At 38.2% G+C, this 21,352-nt stretch overlaps 2 long non-coding RNA genes across 2 annotated transcripts; both read right to left on the bottom strand.

Moving 5' to 3' along the window:
* Positions 1-2,789: 2,789 nt before the first annotated feature.
* On the bottom strand, positions 2,790-7,472 carry LOC146918775 (uncharacterized). The gene is made up of 2 exons (XR_015016376.1): positions 4,832-7,472; positions 2,790-2,987 (listed from the first exon to the last, which is right to left on the bottom strand). It is a non-coding gene; the product is annotated as an uncharacterized LOC146918775 (long non-coding RNA).
* Positions 7,473-8,901: 1,429 nt separating this feature from the next.
* On the bottom strand, positions 8,902-11,133 carry LOC146918774 (uncharacterized). The gene is made up of 2 exons (XR_015014366.1): positions 11,010-11,133; positions 8,902-9,164 (listed from the first exon to the last, which is right to left on the bottom strand). It is a non-coding gene; the product is annotated as an uncharacterized LOC146918774 (long non-coding RNA).
* Between the last annotated feature and the right edge of the window lie 10,219 nt (positions 11,134-21,352).

Below are 21,352 nucleotides of genomic sequence, written 5' to 3'. Positions count from 1 at the left end.
AACCGCCCACTTTATGGTCTTCCTTATAAAAAAGGGTCGAAAATGAGTAATGTCCTAAATTAACGAGGGGATTTTCTTAACCTCCATTTTGGCTGAATTTTTAGAGAATGTAAAAATATCCCATGGAAGTCGTAGTTATGTTGTTTACCTATCCAACGAATTGTCACACGCTAAGATTCAATGCAAATCGGCCACATTATGGCCTTCCTACTAAAAAAGGGTCGAAAACGAGTAATGTCCCAAATTAACAAGGATATTTTCTTAACCCCCATTTTGGCTGAATTTTTAGAGAATGCAAAAATATCCCATGGAAGTCATAGTTATGTTGTTTACCTATCCAACGAATTGTCCCATGCTAAGATTCAATACAAACCGGCCACTTTATGGCCTTCCTTATAAGAAAGGGTCGAAAACGAGTAATGTCCCAAATTAACAAGGAGATTTTCTTAACCTCCATTTTGGCTGAATTTTTAAAAAATGCAAAAATATCCCATGGAAGTCGTAGCTATGTTGTTTACCTATCCAACGAATTGTCCCATGCTAAGATTCAATACAAACCGGCCACTTTATGGCCTTCCTTATAAAAAAGGGTCGAAAACGAGTAATGTCCTAAATTAACGAGGGGATTTTCTTAACCTCCATTTTGGCTAAATTTTTAGAGAATGCAAAAATATCCCATGGAAGTCGTAGTTATGTTGTTTACCTATCCAACGAATTGTCACATGCTAAGATTCAATACAAATCGGCCACTTTATGGTCTTCCTAGTAAAAATGGGTCGAAAACGAGTAATGCCCTAAATTAACGAGGAGATTTTCTTAACCTCCATTTTGGCCGAATTTTTAGAGAATGCAAAAATATCCCATGGAAGTCGTAGTTATGTTGTTTACCTATCCAACGAATTGTCACACGCTAAGATTCAATGCAAATCAGCCACATTATGGCCTTCCTAGTAAAAAAGGGTCGAAAACGAGTAATGTCCCAAATTAACGAGGAGATTTTCTTAACCTCCATTTTGGCTGAATTTTTAATAAATGCAAAAATATCCCATGGAAGTCGTAGCTATGTTGTTTACCTATCCAACGAATTGTCCCATGCTAAGATTCAATACAAACCGGCCACTTTATGGCCTTCCTTATAAAAAAGGGTCGAAAACGAGTAATGTCCTGAATTAACGAGGGGATTTTCTTAACCTCGATTTTGGCTAAATTTTTAGAGAATGCAAAAATATCCCATGGAAGTCGTAGTTATGTTGTTTACCTATCCAACGAATTGTCACATGCTAAGATTCAATACAAATCGGCCACTTTATGGCCTTCCTAGTAAAAATGGGTCGAAAATGAGTAATGTCCTAAATTAACGAGGAGATTTTCTTAAACTCCATTTTGGCCGTATTTTTAGAGAATGCAAAAATATCCCATGGAAGTCGTAGTTATGTTGTTTACCTATCCAACGAATTGTCACATGCTAAGATTCAATACAAATCGGCCACTTTAAGGCCTTCCTAGTAAAAATGGGTCGAAAACGAGTAATGTCCTAAATTAATGAGGAGATTTTCTTAACCTCCATTTTGGCCAAATTTTTAGAGAATGCAAAAATATCCCATGGACGTCATAGTTATGTTGTTTACCTATCCAACGAATTGTCACACGCTAAGATTCAATGCAAATCGGCCACATTATGGCCTTCCTAGTAAAAAAGGGTCGAAAACGAGTAATGTCCCAAATTAACAAGGAGATTTTCTTAACCTCCATTTTGGCTGAATTTTTAAAAAATGCAAAAATATCCCATGGAAGTCGTAGCTATGTTGTTTACCTATCCAACGAATTGTCCTGTAACATCCCAGACTGCTTACAGGATTGCCGACTAACCCCACAAACCAACACGAGTCTTTTCAGCATGCTTTGTCCTCACTCACATGCTTACCGGGAAACTTCCCGGTAGGTCACCCATCCTAGTACTACTCCAAGCCAAGCACGCTTAACCGTGGAGTTCCTATGGATTGAGCTCCCGAAAAGAAGATGCATATTGTTGATATGGGTAGTACCTAACAATTCTTATAAGCCTTCCTTCAACCATGTAGTCCCATACCTACACGGCCTCCGGATCCCTCTCATTCCGATGTGTTTCGGTTCCTACTATTGTCGTGGGGGTCCCTTGCGGCTTAAACCGTTCCCCTTAGGTCGGGAACCTTTCGTATCCACCTAGCGGGATATCGAAAGCCACGACGTGGGTGTTACATGCCCACCAGCTTCCGCCTGGTTCGTCCCCGAACCACACCGTACTGGGAGAGGTCTGCTCTGATACCAAGTGTAACATCCCAGACTGCTTACAGGATTGCCGACTAACCCCACAAACCAACACGAGTCTTTTCAGCATGCTTTGTCCTCACTCACATGCTTACCGGGAAACTTCCCGGTAGGTCACCCATCCTAGTACTACTCCAAGCCAAGCACGCTTAACCGTGGAGTTCCTATGGATTGAGCTCCCGAAAAGAAGATGCATCTTGTTGATATGGGTAGTACCTAACAATTCTTATAAGCCTTCCTTCAACCATGTAGTCCCATACCTACACGGCCTTCGGATCCCTCTCATTCCGATGGGTTTCGGTTCCTACTATTGTCGTGGGGGTCCCTTGCGGCTTAAACCGTTCCCCTTAGGTCGGGAACCTTTCGTATCCACCTAGCGGGATATCGAAAGCCACGACGTGGGTGTTACATGCCCACCACGCTACCCATACTAGACGTATCTAGAATGTCTAGCACGTGCGTTAAGTTTAGTATTGGATACATTAAAAATTTACAACAATAAACTACGAATGAATATATATGTACAACCAAATGCGTTCGTACAAAGAACATAACTCAACTTCTCTAAAAAAAATATAATAGATGCATCCTTGAATATCCATCTCATCCTGCGGCGGGTACGAACGAACACTTGTCGCATCATCCATTCGGCTACTAGCTTGCTAATCCAACCTGTTTATCTGAAAAAAAAGGATTGGGATGAGACATAATGTCTCAGTGAGTTCCCCTAAATCCTAGGCTATAGGCAACCTCAGGGAAAACCTACGGTCACCACGTGTCTAAAATACAACCTGCCGGTTGATTATACGTGTGTGGGGACATTGCATACTTAGACGGTGTGCATACTAGGGCCGTCATAGCCTTATCTCACTTGTTATAGGCTTCACTTCCTATACGTGTTATGGCGGTCGAAGGGAATCTAAAACCGCAACGCCAAGAATACGCTCTACGTATCGAGGCCTAAACATACTATAATCATGACACAATTCTAAACCGGACGATTAGGGGAAATCTAAGATCGTCATCGGCATATCTTTCTCTATACTTGCTCTATGCATAGCTATGTTGTATCTAACAACATATTCTATCTTGCTATCATACTAGTCATTGACGATCTACGTCTATGTTCTACTATTCTTGACGATCTACGTCAAGGCACTGCTATTCTTGACGATCTACGTCAAGGCTCTATGACATAACATAAATATATCTAATAAATATGCATAGTCAAGTTTATTCATAAAGTTAGCGTTTAACAAACAATTATTATCTGAGTTCATTTTACGGAAAGCCCCGAGTGGAGTAACCCCGAGCGCAATCCCTATCTATCCGATGGAAACCTATCTAAGGTATAAACCAACGGTACTCCTGCAGTGACGTGCGGGATCCTTACGGCTAACCCCATTTCACCTAATGGAAACCTCTTGAACCAACCTAGTGTGGACACAAGAGACACGACCACCACATCTTACTTACTAAGTGACATGCGGGTTCCTTACGGCTAACCCCGTTTCACCTAATGGAAACCCCCTGAGCCAACCTAGTGTGGACACAAGAGACATGACACCTTTAACTTTAAAGTTTGGGTCTATAAATGCATGAGTATTAAATCTATGCTAGCTATCTCTTTTACCTCGGATGCCTATACGATCCGACTAGAGGTAAATTATATGCTTGCTTAACTTGCTATGTGAAGAGATATCTAATCAATTATGGCACTCTAGTTTCTATTCGAAGAGATTACTCTATGCCACTTCGCAACTAGTCAAGCATACTACTCATGCCTAACATTCTATTCTCTACTAACTATTCTAGTTCTTGACAAGCTATGTCAAGGCTCTACTTTCATCCCATGCCTAGTTCTTTGCTACCCGAATAATTCGGCTAAAACTCTCTTGAGCGATCCTTGTAATACATGCTAAGATTGCCATGATTAATGGTGCAAGGATCAATTGACGATGTGTGCAAATTTTCAATACTTTCTGAAGACCGAAAATGCCATAAACCCAAGTTACGAGCCGTTTATAAATTTCATGATTTGATAAAGCTAAGCTTGTACCAGTAGAAAGATAAGTAAAAACAGTACAAGAATACACCGAAACGATCGCTACGGACCCCCACGCGACTGCCCCCAAGCACCCGAGCGCAGAACAACGCGATCGTTGTCCTGTCTGGGGCGCCTGGCGCCAGAGGGAGGGCGCCTAGCGCTGGCTCCCTGACTTGTGGGCGCCTAGCGCCCTTGTACAGGCGCAGCGCTGCGAATTTTTGCGTTTTCGGTGCTTTCGGCTACGGGTTTTCGCCATTTTCGACCCAAAACTCGACCAATTGGACCCTGTAATGCACCAATACATCCAACAACATATATAGCTTCATTTAAACATATCTCATGGCAATTTTTAGCATGTAAACAACAAGAATTACCTTGGGGTTACTTAAATTTCATAAAAGCAAAACTAACATAAAACATGATTTTTCTACAAGATTACACAAACCCAAAGGTGGGTATTCTATCTATGGAACTCACCTAACATGATCCTTGCATATTCTTCAAGTTCCAAGCTCAAACCCTAGCTTTTGATCCTTAGCCCTTTTTCACCAAACCATACTTTAATCTCTTCCTCTACGTGTTTCTTGCTTGTTAAGCCATGCTTGATCATGTATTGAAGAAGTTTGGATGACTTAGAGAGGAGAGGGAGGCGCAATTCTTAGAGAGAAGGGGGAGAGAAAGGTTTTCCAAAACCTAGAGAGAGAAGTGAAATGGGAAAATGAATATTTTGGCCCCAAAAACACTTATATACTCCCTTGTGCGAGTTTACTTAAATGCCCTTCGTCTTGATCGCGCTTAACCTGACACTGATACATAAACCCCTGCTTGACTGATATTTCATAAAAACATTCTTCCGTCGTACTTGACGTTCTGTAACACTTAATCTCTGATATCTAGTTCATACATGACTTATGCCATTAATAGACATTTCCATGAATATTTGTCCTCTGACACGTCTGATGGGTAATATTCCGTTACTGATAAGCGGGATATTACACTCTACCCCCCTTAAAGAAATTTCGTCCTCGAAATTTAGAAATCATCTATCAATCACAGTAACTAAAATCTATTTCCTTTGGTTTCTGCTAAATGATATCTGATCAAAACCACTCTAGTGAGGTTGAAGAATATTTTTCTCAACAAAGCATGTAATTCATCCTCTTTCTTATTCTGCATATGATTGAATATGGTCTCTTCAATCTTACTATATTTATCAAAATCACAGAACTATCTGAGAACACAGTGATTAAAACTGACTTTTGTTATATGCGGATTGCTTGTCTCGGATCTATTCCTTCTCTGCGTAGCATGAACTCTGCATCTACGTAACTTTTCTTTATCTGAAACACTCAGGATTTGCCTTTATACTGGAGTTCTACTGATACCCAGGTTTGCCCTGCAGTGCTTACGTGTATCTAACACATCTTCCATGTATACATCTTATCATGCATACATAATCTGTTTTACCGCACATTGCGATTTATGCTTCTTACTGATGCTACTTATCTTGATGATTCTACTCATCTCTAATCATAATCTTATGAAACCTGTCTATCCTTTCATAATATCCCTGTACTGCAATTCATGGGTGACTTGTTCTAGCTTAGCATGAAGAAGTAAAATCAACTACACTGATTCATCTGACAATCTATTAACCTGTCTGACGATTCACAAGCTCTTGAAACTTTCTACTAAGTCCATTTGCACTTGCATTGAACGCTCTTAGCATAAATCCGTGCATCCCTTATGGCATTAGTATCACATGGGCATTGTCATCCATAAAACTTTACCTTCTATAGTTTCTGCATACTCTCTAGCGCCACTGCTTGTTAGTTAATAACGATACTCATTCTAGCTTTTGTTTCTAAGAGTTTCTAAACTTTGGTACATAGGTTCTTGGAACGAATAAATACATGACTAGAAAAATATCATTTTTAAAACTGAGTCTATACTAGTACTGCAGAACCACAGGACGAGTCTCTATATCTGAAAAAGGTTTTATGACTCTCCTTCTCACTTGTCTCTAACAAGCTGGTCCTGAAGTCTGTACGTCTTAAGTGAGCTTACTCGCTTACGACGTATCTCATCAGTTTTAACAATGTGAAATTTCATGTTTTTAAAATAAACATCGTTCCCAAGTTCCTCAGTACCAATCTTAACTTTAAAAGTTATAAAATCATGGCTTGACACCATTCTGGAAAGTATCGTTATCATTTAACAAATATGGTGTAAGAGGGTATGTACTTCGTCAGGCATAACCTATAAATCGTACTCCATTAACATAGCACATACTCTTTCTGACTAGCCAACAACTCTTCTACACATTCGACATCACCAAAAAGGTAACTCGATTAATTCATCTGTGCTAACTCTAGTCTTTCTCATCTTACCTGAGTGAAGATACTTCCTTTAAACTTTCACTTTAATTAATACTGGTTGCATAAGCATCTATACTTACTTAACATAACGAGAACTTCCTGCTCGTTTCATAATACTTCTCATTAAAACTGCATTTCTATCCTGAACTTCCTTCACGAAGTTTCTTACTACCAATTTTCCATGTTCCATGGCTACTGTTCGCAACTTAAGTAATTAACTTCCGTTGCGCTACTCTGATTTCCACCTGTTGGCCTCAACCAATACTCTGATCCGTTGAGACGAGGGAAATTTTATTCTTCTTCTATCATTACATTAATATCTGCTTGAGCTCTGCTCGATACTTCCATGTTGCATGCTACTCTGCAACCTTGCTATACTCTTTGCTGGTAAGATTGAATCTCAAGGAAACTTACCTCTGGACATATCAATGTCATACTTACTCTTATTCCTGAGCAACTTAACTCAAGGAGCACATCTTTGCTATTACATAACTACTATTCCATAAATCGTTCTTACAACGTCCGATGGTAGACTCATCTTGCACTCGGGCATACTTCCTTATGCATCTAACATTGTAGCTTCACATCTCGCATACTATGTTTTGCTTGATCTTTCCTATGCTCGCTCGTTAATTTTTCTTTAAAAGAAACTTCATAAATTAACACACGGGTCATTGACGTTGATGATTTTTTTTCTACTAAATAAAAACATATACTGAACCTAGGTCCCAGTTGTTACTCTAATTTCACATGACGAGTTGACAACACATACGTGCCATCAAATCTTAGTCCTAGTGAGTTTAGCCCAACTATACGAGTCGTAACAACCCGGTACCTACAAAAAATTCATCTTGCTTTCAAAAAATGTCAACTTCAATCACCCTTATGTATATATTTTCTAAAATCATGTAAACTTTACGATTTGACATCCTAACGAGCCTTCGCAAATTCATCAAGCAAAACATAGATTCGAGGGGTACTCTTAACTTCGCAAAGTCCCAAAATCCTTGTGATTTCATATGACTCTGCACCATTTAACTTCTTGCTTCATGCTTTCACATCTGTGACTTCTATTCTAAATACGGGTGCCTCTAAACTCTTGGTCTAAACTCATTCTTATCTCTTGTCACATTAACTTCCAAAGTCACGTCAAACCGAATCGATTTTCGTTGATGGTTACCCATGCCTTTTTCCCTTTTGAAAATTAGGGGGTGATATGCATTCGTCACTCGATATATAAAAAAAACAATTTCTCATTGCATAAATATGGTGAAGACAACTCTCCAATAGTCACTGCATTTCCAAGAGACGAACTGAAAAATTTCGCTCCGGGCTCGCTATTGATGAGTTTCTTCAGCTCATTTTTTTTTTCTCAAGTAAATCAATGCACATCGATCATTCCCAATATCTAAAATATCCTACTATATATGCATGGCAAGCATCAACCTAATTCGATACAATTTTCGGCACTTTAGAAACTAATGCTTCATTCCTGATAACATAAAACTTTCACTGAATCCTTCTCTACTACGAGTAGCTTACTTCTCTGCGTTGCCGCTTAACGTAGCTTCCTGAACACTAGAACCTTGTTCACTTTGAACATTCAAGTCCGTAACTTCAATAACATAACACTAATCCTGAGAGTCCACTAATTCCATCAACATACGTCGACTGCTCTCTATCTTGTAGCCTTGCGCTTACTTTCTGGAATACAATTCCATTCTAACTATGACCCTTACTGAAGCTTCAGGTCCTGCTAAGATATTTTCATATCCTTCTCTTATGGGTATACGAAGTATCATCAACAACTTACCCAACGCTGTCTAAACGTCCCTTCTCAACATTGCCTTACATTCCCGGAGGATTCATACTTCTACTTGCTTAGTTTACCGGCCACCTACTGGCACGATCAACTTCTTACTAATACTCATTTTGAGTTCTTGCTTCTAAGTTCACACTTTCCGGTGCATCTTCTTCACATGCTTCGTTCCTCCAGGGTCCTATTCAGCTCTCAGGCATCCATTCTAATTGTCGAATGCTAAATTGAGTTGATCAGACTCAACTAACAACAACAACTAGAACATCTACCCGGAACCCAATGGTCCCACTACCTTTGTTGTAACTTAATGACCCAAGGCACGATCTGAATCGACCTGCTCTGATACCAAATGTAACACCCATACTAGACGTATCTAGAATGTCTAGCACGTGCGTTAAGTTTAGTATTGGATACATTAAAAATTTACAACAATAAACTACGAATGAATATATATGTACAACCAAATGCGTTCGTACAAAGAACATAACTCAACTTCTCTAAAAAAAATATAATAGATGCATCCTTGAATATCCATCTCATCCTGCGGCGGGTACGAACGAACACTTGTCGCATCATCCATTCGGCTACTAGCTTGCTAATCCAACCTGTTTATCTGAAACAAAAAGGATTGGGATGAGACATAATGTCTCAGTGAGTTCCCCTAAATCCTAGGCTATAGGCAACCTCAGGGAAAACCTACGGTCACCACGTGTCTAAAATACAACCTGCCGGTTGATTATACATGTGTGGGGACATTGCATACTTAGACGGTGTGCATACTAGGGCCGACATAGCCTTATCTCACTTGTTATAGGCTTCACTTCCTATACGTGTCATGGCGGTCGAAGGGAATCTAAAACCGCAACGCCAAGAATACGCTCTACGTATCGAGGCCTAAACATACTATAATCATGACACAATTCTAAACCGGACGATTAGGGGAAATCTAAGATCGTCATCGGCATATCTTTCTCTATACTTGCTCTATGCATAGCTATGTTGTATCTAACAACATATTCTATCTTGCTATCATACTAGTCATTGACGATCTACGTCTATGTTCTACTATTCTTGACGATCTACGTCAAGGCACTGCTATTCTTGACGATCTACGTCAAGGCTCTATGACATAACATAAATATATCTAATAAATATGCATAGTCAAGTTTATTCATAAAGTTAGCGTTTAACAAACAATTATTATCTGAGTTCATTTTACGGAAAGCCCCGAGTGGAGTAACCCCGAGCGCAATCCCTATCTATCCGATGGAAACCTATCTAAGGTATAAACCAACGGTACTCCTGCAGTGACGTGCGGGATCCTTACGGCTAACCCCATTTCACCTAATGGAAACCTCTTGAACCAACCTAGTGTGGACACAAGAGACACGACCACCACATCTTACTTACTAAGTGACATGCGGGTTCCTTACGGCTAACCCCGTTTCACCTAATGGAAACCCCCTGAGCCAACCTAGTGTGGACACAAGAGACATGACACCTTTAACTTTAAAGTTTGGGTCTATAAATGCATGAGTATTAAATCTATGCTAGCTATCTCTTTTACCTCGGATGCCTATACGATCCGACTAGAGGTAAATTATATGCTTGCTTAACTTGCTATGTGAAGAGATATCTAATCAATTATGGCACTCTAGTTTCTATTCGAAGAGATTACTCTATGCCACTTCGCAACTAGTCAAGCATACTACTCATGCCTAACATTCTATTCTCTACTAACTATTCTAGTTCTTGACAAGCTATGTCAAGGCTCTACTTTCATCCCATGCCTAGTTCTTTGCTACCCGAATAATTCGGCTAAAACTCTCTTGAGCGATCCTTGTAATACATGCTAAGATTGCCATGATTAATGGTGCAAGGATCAATTGACGATGTGTGCAAATTTTCAATACTTTCTGAAGACCGAAAATGCCATAAACCCAAGTTACGAGCCGTTTATAAATTTCATGATTTGATAAAGCTAAGCTTGTACCAGTAGAAAGATAAGTAAAAACAGTACAAGAATACACCGAAACGATCGCTACGGACCCCCACGCGACTGCCCCCAAGCACCCGAGCGCAGAACAACGCGATCGTTGTCCAGTCTGGGGCGCCTGGCGCCAGAGGGAGGGCGCCTAGCGCTGGCTCCCTGACTTGTGGGCGCCTAGCGCCCTTGTACAGGCGCAGCGCTGCAAATTTTTGCGTTTTCGGTGCTTTCGGCTACGGGTTTTCGCCATTTTCGACCCAAAACTCGACCAATTGGACCCTGTAATGCACCAATACATCCAACAACATATATAGCTTCATTTAAACATATCTCATGGCAATTTTTAGCATGTAAACAACAAGAATTACCTTGGGGTTACTTAAATTTCATAAAAGCAAAACTAACATAAAACATGATTTTTCTACAAGATTACACAAACCCAAAGGTGGGTATTCTATCTATGGAACTCACCTAACATGATCCTTGCATATTCTTCAAGTTCCAAGCTCAAACCCTAGCTTTTGATCCTTAGCCCTTTTTCACCAAACCATACTTTAATCTCTTCCTCTACGTGTTTCTTGCTTGTTAAGCCATGCTTGATCATGTATTGAAGAAGTTTGGATGACTTAGAGAGGAGAGGGAGGCGCAATTCTTAGAGAGAAGGGGGAGAGAAAGGTTTTCCAAAACCTAGAGAGAGAAGTGAAATGGGAAAATGAATATTTTGGCCCCAAAAACACTTATATACTCCCTTGTGCGAGTTTACTTAAATGCCCTTCGTCTTGATCGCGCTTAACCTGACACTGATACATAAACCCCTGCTTGACTGATATTTCATAAAAACATTCTTCCGTCGTACTTGACGTTCTGTAACACTTAATCTCTGATATCTAGTTCATACATGACTTATGCCATTAATAGACATTTCCATGAATATTTGTCCTCTGACACGTCTGATGGGTAATATTCCGTTACTGATAAGCGGGATATTACATGTCCCATGCTAAGATTCAATACAAACCGGCCACTTTATGGCCTTCCTTATAAAAAAGGGTCGAAAACGAGTAATGTCCTAAATTAACGAGGGGATTTTCTTAACCTCCATATTGGCTAAATTTTTAGAGAATGCAAAAATATCCCATGGAAGTCGTAGTTATGTTGTTTACCTATCTAACGAATTGTCACATGCTAAGATTCAATACAAATCGGCCACTTTAAGGCCTTCCTAGTAAAAATGGGTCGAAAACGAGTAATGTCCTAAATTAATGAGGAGATTTTCTTAACCTCCATTTTGGCCAAATTTTTAGAGAATGCAAAAATATCCCATGGAAGTCATAGTTATGTTGTTTACCTATCCAACGAATTGTCACACGCTAAGATTCAATGCAAATCGGCCGCATTATGGCCTTCCTAGTAAAAATGGGTCGAAAACGAGTAATGTCCCAAATTAACAAGGAGATTTTCTTAACCTCCATTTTGGCTGAATTTTTAAAAAATGCAAAAATATCCCATGGAAGTCGTAGCTATGTTGTTTACCTATCCAATGAATTGTCCCATGCTAAGATTCAATACAAACCGGCCACTTTATGGCCTTCCTTATAAAAAAGGGTCGAAAACGAGTAATGTCCTGAATTAACGAGGGGATTTTCTTAACCTCGATTTTGGCTAAATTTTTAGAGAATGCAAAAATATCCCATGGAAGTCGTAGTTATGTTGTTTACCTATAAAACGAATTGTCACATGCTAAGATTCAATACAAATCGGCCACTTTATGGCCTTCCTAGTAAAAATGGGTCGAAAATGAGTAATGTCCTAAATTAACGAGGAGATTTTCTTAAACTCCATTTTGGCCGTATTTTTAGAGAATGCAAAAATATCCCATGGAAGCCGTAGTTATGTTGTTTACCTATCCAACGAATTGTCACATGCTAAGATTCAATACAAATCGGCCACTTTAAGGCCTTCCTAGTAAAAATGGGTCGAAAACGAGTAATGTCCTAAATTAATGAGGAGATTTTCTTAACCTCCATTTTGGCCAAATTTTTAGAGAATGCAAAAATATCCCAAGGACGTCATAGTTATGTTGTTTACCTATCCAACGAATTGTCACACGCTAAGATTCAATGCAAATCGGCCACATTATGGCCTTCCTAGTAAAAAAGGGTCGAAAACGCGTAATGTCCCAAATTAACAAGGAGATTTTCTTAACCTCCATTTTGGCTGAATTTTTAAAAAATGCAAAAATATCCCATGGAAGTCGTAGCTATGTTGTTTACCTATCCAACGAATTGTCCCATGCTAAGATTCAATACAAACCGGCCACTTTATGGCCTTCCTTATAAAAAAGGGTCGAAAACGAGTAATGTCCTAAATTAACGAGGGGATTTTCTTAACCTCCATTTTGGCTAAATTTTTAGAGAATGCAAAAATATCCCATGGAAGTCGTAGTTATGTTGTTTACCTATCCAACGAATTGTCACATGCTAAGATTCAATACAAATCGGCCACTTTATGGTCTTCCTAGTAAAAATGGGTCGAAAACGAGTAATGTCCTAAATTAACGAGGAGATTTTCTTAACCTCCATTTTGGCCAAATTTTTAGAGAATGCAAAAATTTCCCTTGGAAGTCATAGTTATGTTGTTTACCTATCCAACGAATTGTCACACGCTAAGATTCAATGCAAATCGGCCACATTATGGCCTTCCTAGTAAAAAAGGGTCGAAAACGAGTAATGTCCCAAATTAACAAGGAGATTTTCTTAACCTCCATTTTGGCTGAATTTTTAAAAAATGCAAAAATATTCCATGGAAGTCGTAGCTATGTTGTTTACCTATCCAACGAATTGTCCCATGCTAAGATTCAATACAAACCGGCCACTTTATGGCCTTCCTAGTAAAAATGGGTCGAAAACGAGTAATGTCCTAAATTAACGAGGAGATTTTCTTAACCTCCATTTTGGCCGAATTTTTAGAGAATGCAAAAATATCCCATGGAAGTCGTAGTTATGTTGTTTACCTATCCAATGAATTGTCACACGCTAAGATTCAATGCAAATCAGCCACATTATGGCCTTCCTAATAAAAAAGGGTCGAAAACGAGTAATGTCCCAAATTAACGAGGAGATTTTCTTAACCTCCATTTTGGCTGAATTTTTAAAAAATGCAAAAATATCCCATGGAAGTCGTAGCTATGTTGTTTACCTATCCAACGAATTGTCCCATGCTAAGATTCAATACAAACCGGCCACTTTATGGCCTTCCTAGTAAAAATGGTTCGAAAACGAGTAATGTCCTAAATTAACGAGGGGATTTTCTTAACCTCCATTTTGGCTAAATTTTTAGATAATGCAAAAATATCCCATGGAAGTCGTAGTTATGTTGTTTACCTATCCAACAAATTGTCACATGCTAAGATTCAATAAAAATCGGCCACTTTATGGCCTTCCTAGTAAAAATGGGTCGAAAACGAGTAATGTCCTAAATTAACGAGGAGATTTTCTTAACCTCCATTTTGGCCGAATTTTTAGAGAATGCAAAAATATCCCATGGAAGTCGTAGTTATGTTGTTTACCTATCCAATGAATTGTCACACGCTAAGATTCAATGCAAATCAGCCACATTATGGCCTTCCTAATAAAAAAGGGTCGAAAACGAGTAATGTCCCAAATTAACGAGGAGATTTTCTTAACCTCCATTTTGGATGAATTTTTAAAAAATGCAAAAATATCCCATGGAAGTCGTAGCTATGTTGTTTACCTATCCAACGAATTGTCCCATGCTAAGATTCAATACAAACCGGCCACTTTATGGCCTTCCTAGTAAAAAAGGGTCGAAAACGAGTAATGTCCTAAATTAACGAGGAGATTTTCTTAACCTCCATTTTGGCTGAATTTTTAAAAAATGCAAAAATATCCCATGGAAGTCGTAGTTATGTTGTTTACCTATCCAACGAATTGTCACATGCTAAGATTCAATACAAATCGGCCACTTTATGGCCTTCCTAGTAAAAATGGGTCGAAAACGAGTAATGTCCTAAATTAACGAGGGGATTTTCTTAAACTCCATTTTGGCCGTATTTTTAGAGAATGCAAAAATATCCCATGGAAGTCGTAGTTATGTTGTTTACCTATCCAACGAATTGTCACATGCTAAGATTCAATACAAATCGGCCACTTTATGGCCTTCCTAGTAAAAATGGGTCGAAAACGAGTAATGTCCTAAATTAACGAGGAGATTTTCTTAACCTCCATTTTGGCCGAATTTTTAGAGAATGCAAAAATATCCCCTGGAAGTCGTAGTTATGTTGTTTACCTATCCAACGAATTGTCACGTGCTAAGATTCAATGCAAATCAGCCACATTATGGCCTTCCTAGTAAAAAAGGGTCGAAAACGAGTAATGTCCCAAATTAACAAGGAGATTTTCTTAACCTCCATTTTGGCTGAATTTTTAAAAAATGCAAAAATATCCCATGGAAGTCGTAGCTATGTTGTTTACCTATCCAACGAATTGTCCCATGCTAAGATTCAATACAAACCGGCCACTTTATGGCCTTCCTTATAAAAAAGGGTCGAAAACGAGTAATGTCCTAAATTAACGAGGGGATTTTCTTAACCTCCATTTTGGCTAAATTTTTAGAGAATGCAAAAATATCCCGTGGAAGTCGTAGTTATGTTGTTTACCTATCCAACGAATTGTCACATGCTAAGATTCAATACAAATCGGCCACTTTATGGCCTTCCTAGTAAAAATGGGTCGAAAACGAGTAATGTCCTAAATTAATGAGGAGATTTTCTTAACCTCCATATTGGCTAAATTTTTAGAGAATGCAAAAATATCCCATGGAAGTCGTAGTTATGTTGTTTACCTATCCAACGAATTGTCACATGCTAAGATTCAATACAAATCGGCCACTTTATGGCCTTCCTAGTAAAAATGGGTCGAAAACGAGTAATGTCCTAAATTAACGAGGAGATTTTCTTAAACTCCATTTTGGCCGTATTTTTAGAGAATGCAAAAATATCCCATGGAAGTCGTAGTTATGTTGTTTACCTATCCAACGAATTGTCACATGCTAAGATTCAATACAAATCGGCCACTTTAAGGCCTTCCTAGTAAAAATGGGTCGAAAACGAGTAATGTCCTAAATTAATGAGGAGATTTTCTTAACCTCCATTTTGGCCAAATTTTTAGAGAATGCAAAAATATCCCTTGGAAGTCATAGTTATGTTGTTTATCTATCCAACGAATTGTCACACGCTAAGATTCAATGCAAATCGGCCACATTATGGCCTTCCTAGTAAAAAAGGGTCGAAAACGAGTAATGTCCCAAATTAACAAGGAGATTTTCTTAACCTCCATTTTGGCTGAATTTTTAAAAAATGCAAAAATATCCCATGGAAGTCGTAGCTATGTTGTTTACCTATCCAACGAATTGTCCCATGCTAAGATTCAATACAAACCGGCCACTTTATGGCCTTCCTTATAAAAAAGGGTCGAAAACGAGTAATGTCCTAAATTAACGAGGAGATTTTCTTAAACTCCATTTTGGCCGTATTTTTAGAGAATGCAAAAATATCCCATCGAAGTCGTAGTTATGTTGTTTACCTATCCAACGAATTGTCACATGCTAAGATTCAATACAAATCGGCCACTTTAAGGCCTTCCTAGTAAAAATGGGTCGAAAACGAGTAATGTCCTAAATTAACGAGGAGATTTTCTTAACCTCCATTTTGGCCGAATTTTTAGAGAATGCAAAAATATCCCCTGGAAGTCGTAGTTATGTTGTTTACCTATCCAACGAATTGTCACATGCTAAGATTCAATGCAAATCAGCCACATTATGGCCTTCCTAGTAAAAAAGGGTCGAAAACGAGTAATGTCCCAAATTAACAAGGAGATTTTCTTAACCTCCATTTTGGCTGAATTTTTAAAAAATGCAAAAATATCCCATGGAAGTCGTAGCTATGTTGTTTACCTATCCAACGAATTGTCCCATGCTAAGATTCAATACAAACCGGCCACTTTATGGCCTTCCTTATAAAAAAGGGTCGAAAACGAGTAATGTCCTAAATTAACGAGGGGATTTTCTTAACCTCCATTTTGGCTAAATTTTTAGAGAATGCAAAAATATCCCGTGGAAGTCGTAGTTATGTTGTTTACCTATCCAACGAATTGTCACATGCTAAGATTCAATACAAATCGGCCACTTTATGGCCTTCCTAGTAAAAATGGGTCGAAAACGAGTAATGTCCTAAATTAATGAGGAGATTTTCTTAACCTCCATATTGGCTAAATTTTTAGAGAATGCAAAAATATCCCATGGAAGTCGTAGTTATGTTGTTTACCTATCCAACGAATTGTCACATGCTAAGATTCAATACAAATCGGCCACTTTATGGCCTTCCTAGTAAAAATGGGTCGAAAACGAGTAATGTCCTAAATTAACGAGGAGATTTTCTTAAACTCCATTTTGGCCGTATTTTTAGAGAATGCAAAAATATCCCATGGAAGTCGTAGTTATGTTGTTTACCTATCCAACGAATTGTCACATGCTAAGATTCAATACAAATCGGCCACTTTAAGGCCTTCCTAGTAAAAATGGGTCGAAAACGAGTAATGTCCTAAATTAATGAGGAGATTTTCTTAACCTCCATTTTGGCCAAATTTTTAGAGAATGCAAAAATATCCCTTGGAAGTCATAGTTATGTTGTTTATCTATCCAACGAATTGTCACACGCTAAGATTCAATGCAAATCGGCCACATTATGGCCTTCCTAGTAAAAAAGGGTCGAAAACGAGTAATGTCCCAAATTAACAAGGAGATTTTCTTAACCTCCATTTTGGCTGAATTTTTAAAAAATGCAAAAATATCCCATGGAAGTCGTAGCTATGTTGTTTACCTATCCAACGAATTGTCCCATGCTAAGATTCAATACAAACCGGCCACTTTATGGCCTTCCTTATAAAAAAGGGTCGAAAACGAGTAATGTCCTAAATTAACGAGGAGATTTTCTTAAACTCCATTTTGGCCGTATTTTTAGAGAATGCAAAAATATCCCATCGAAGTCGTAGTTATGTTGTTTACCTATCCAACGAATTGTCACATGCTAAGATTCAATACAAATCGGCCACTTTAAGGCCTTCCTAGTAAAAATGGGTCGAAAACGAGTAATGTCCTAAATTAATGAGGAGATTTTCTTAACCTCCATTTTGGCCAAATTTTTAGAGAATGCAAAAATATCCCTTGGAAGTCATAGTTATGTTGTTTACCTATCCAACGAATTGTCACACGCTAAGATTCAATGCAAATCGGCCACATTATGGCCTTCCTAGTAAAAAAGGGTCGAAAACGAGTAATGTCCCAAATTAACAAGGAGATTTTCTTAACCTCCATTTTGGCTGAATTTTTAAAAAATGCAAAAATATCCCATGGAAGTCGTAGCTATGTTGTTTACCTATCCAACGAATTGTCCCATGCTAAGATTCAATACAAACCGGCCACTTTATGGCCTTCCTTATAAAAAAGGGTCGAAAACGAGTAATGTCCTAAATTAACGAGGGGATTTTCTTAACCTCCATTTTGGCTAAATTTTTAGAGAATGCAAAAATATCCCATGGAAGTCGTAGTTATGTTGTTTACCTATCCAACGAATTGTCACACGCTAAGATTCAATGCAAATCGGCCACATTATGGCCTTCCTACTAAAAAAGGGTCGAAAACGAGTAATGTCCCAAATTAACCAGGATATTTTCTTAACCCCCATTTTGGCTGAATTTTTAGAGAATGCAAAAATATCCCATGGAAGTCATAGTTATGTTGTTTACCTATCCAACGAATTGTCACACGCTAAGATTCAATGCAAATCGGCCACATTATGGCCTTCCTAGTAAAAATGGGTCGAAAACGAGTAATGTCCCAAATTAACGAGGAGATTTTCTTAACCTCCATTTTGGCTGAATTTTTAAAAAATGCAAAAATATCCCATGGAAGTCGTAGCTATGTTGTTTACCTATCCAATGAATTGTCCCATGCTAAGATTCAATACAAACCGGCCACTTTATATCCTTCCTTATAAAAAAGGGTCGAAAACGAGTAATGTCCTAAATTAACGAGGGGATTTTCTTAACCTCCATTTTGGCTAAATTTTTAGAGAATGCAAAAATATCCCGTGGAAGTCGTAGTTATGTTGTTTACCTATCCAACGAATTGTCACATGCTAAGATTCAATACAAATCGGCCACTTTATGGCCTTCCTAGTAAAAATGGGTCGAAAACGAGTAATGTCCTAAATTAATGAGGAGATTTTCTTAACCTCCATATTGGCTAAATTTTTAGAGAATGCAAAAATATCCCATGGAAGTCGTAGTTATGTTGTTTACCTATCCAACGAATTGTCACATGCTAAGATTCAATACAAATCGGCCACTTTATGGCCTTCCTAGTAAAAATGGGTCGAAAACGAGTAATGTCCTAAATTAACGAGGAGATTTTCTTAAACTCCATTTTGGCCGTATTTTTAGAGAATGCAAAAATATCCCATGGAAGTCGTAGTTATGTTGTTTACCTATCCAACGAATTGTCACATGCTAAGATTCAATACAAATCGGCCACTTTATGGCCTTCCTAGTAAAAATGGGTCGAAAACGAGTAATGTCCTAAATTAATGAGGAGATTTTCTTAACCTCCATATTGGCTAAATTTTTAGAGAATGCAAAAATATCCCATGGAAGTCGTAGTTATGTTGTTTACCTATCCAACGAATTGTCACATGCTAAGATTCAATACAAATCGGCCACTTTATGGCCTTCCTAGTAAAAATGGGTCGAAAACGAGTAATGTCCTAAATTAATGAGGAGATTTTCTTAACCTCCATATTGGCTAAATTTTTAGAGAATGCAAAAATATCCCATGGAAGTCGTAGTTATGTTGTTTACCTATCCAACGAATTGTCACATGCTAAGATTCAATACAAATCGGCCACTTTATGGCCTTCCTAGTAAAAATGGGTCGAAAACGAGTAATGTCCTAAATTAACGAGGAGATTTTCTTAAACTCCATTTTGGCCGTATTTTTAGAGAATGCAAAAATATCCCATGGAAGTCGTAGTTATGTTGTTTACCTATCCAACGAATTGTCACATGCTAAGATTCAATACAAATCGGCCACTTTAAGGCCTTCCTAGTAAAAATGGGTCGAAAACGAGTAATGTCCTAAATTAATGAGGAGATTTTCTTAACCTCCATTTTGGCCAAATTTTTAGAGAATGCAAAAATATCCCTTGGAAGTCATAGTTATGTTGTTTATCTATCCAACGAATTGTCACACGCTAAGATTCAATGCAAATCGGCCACATTATGGCCTTCCTAGTAAAAAAGGGTCGAAAACGAGTAATGTCCCAAATTAACAAGGAGATTTTCTTAACCTCCATTTTGGCTGAATTTTTAAAAAATGCAAAAATATCCCATGGAAGTCGTAGCTATGTTGTTTACCTATCCAACGAATTGTCCCATGCTAAGATTCAATACAAACCGGCCACTTTATGGCCTTCCTTATAAAAAAGGGTCGAAAACGAGTAATGTCCTAAATTAACGAGGAGATTTTCTTAAACTCCATTTTGGCCGTATTTTTAGAGAATGCAAAAATATCCCATCGAAGTCGTAGTTATGTTGTTTACCTATCCAACGAATTGTCACATGCTAAGATTCAATACAAATCGGCCACTTTAAGGCCTTCCTAGTAAAAATGGGTCGAAAACGAGTAATGTCCTAAATTAACGAGGAGATTTTCTTAACCTCCATTTTGGCCGAATTTTTAGAGAATGCAAAAATATCCCCTGGAAGTCGTAGTTATGTTGTTTACCTATCCAACGAATTGTCACATGCTAAGATTCAATGCAAATCAGCCACATTATGGCCTTCCTAGTAAAAAAGGGTCGAAAACGAGTAATGTCCCAAATTAACAAGGAGATTTTCTTAACCTCCATTTTGGCTGAATTTTTAAAAAATGCAAAAATATCCCATGGAAGTCGTAGCTATGTTGTTTACCTATCCAACGAATTGTCCCATGCTAAGATTCAATACAAACCGGCCACTTTATGGCCTTCCTTATAAAAAAGGGTCGAAAACGAGTAATGTCCTAAATTAACGAGGGGATTTTCTTAACCTCCATTTTGGCTAAATTTTTAGAGAATGCAAAAATATCCCGTGGAAGTCGTAGTTATGTTGTTTACCTATCCAACGAATTGTCACATGCTAAGATTCAATACAAATCGGCCACTTTATGGCCTTCCTAGTAAAAATGGGTCGAAAACGAGTAATGTCCTAAATTAATGAGGAGATTTTCTTAACCTCCATATTGGCTAAATTTTTAGAGAATGCAAAAATATCCCATGGAAGTCGTAGTTATGTTGTTTACCTATCCAACGAATTGTCACATGCTAAGATTCAATACAAATCGGCCACTTTATGGCCTTCCTAGTAAAAATGGGTCGAAAACGAGTAATGTCCTAAATTAACGAGGAGATTTTCTTAAACTCCATTTTGGCCGTATTTTTAGAGAATGCAAAAATATCCCATGGAAGTCGTAGTTATGTTGTTTACCTATCCAACGAATTGTCACATGCTAAGATTCAATACAAATCGGCCACTTTAAGGCCTTCCTAGTAAAAATGGGTCGAAAACGAGTAATGTCCTAAATTAATGAGGAGATTTTCTTAACCTCCATTTTGGCCAAATTTTTAGAGAATGCAAAAATATCCCTTGGAAGTCATAGTTATGTTGTTTATCTATCCAACGAATTGTCACACGCTAAGATTC

The sequence above is a fragment of the Medicago sativa genome, chromosome 6 (genome assembly GCF_051527215.1).
Source record: "Medicago sativa cultivar Bolivia chromosome 6, Bolivia_mono, whole genome shotgun sequence".
Taxonomy (NCBI): domain Eukaryota; kingdom Viridiplantae; phylum Streptophyta; class Magnoliopsida; order Fabales; family Fabaceae; genus Medicago; species Medicago sativa.
Note: the sequence above shows the minus strand (reverse complement) of the source record. Positions and strands in the feature narration are given on the sequence as shown.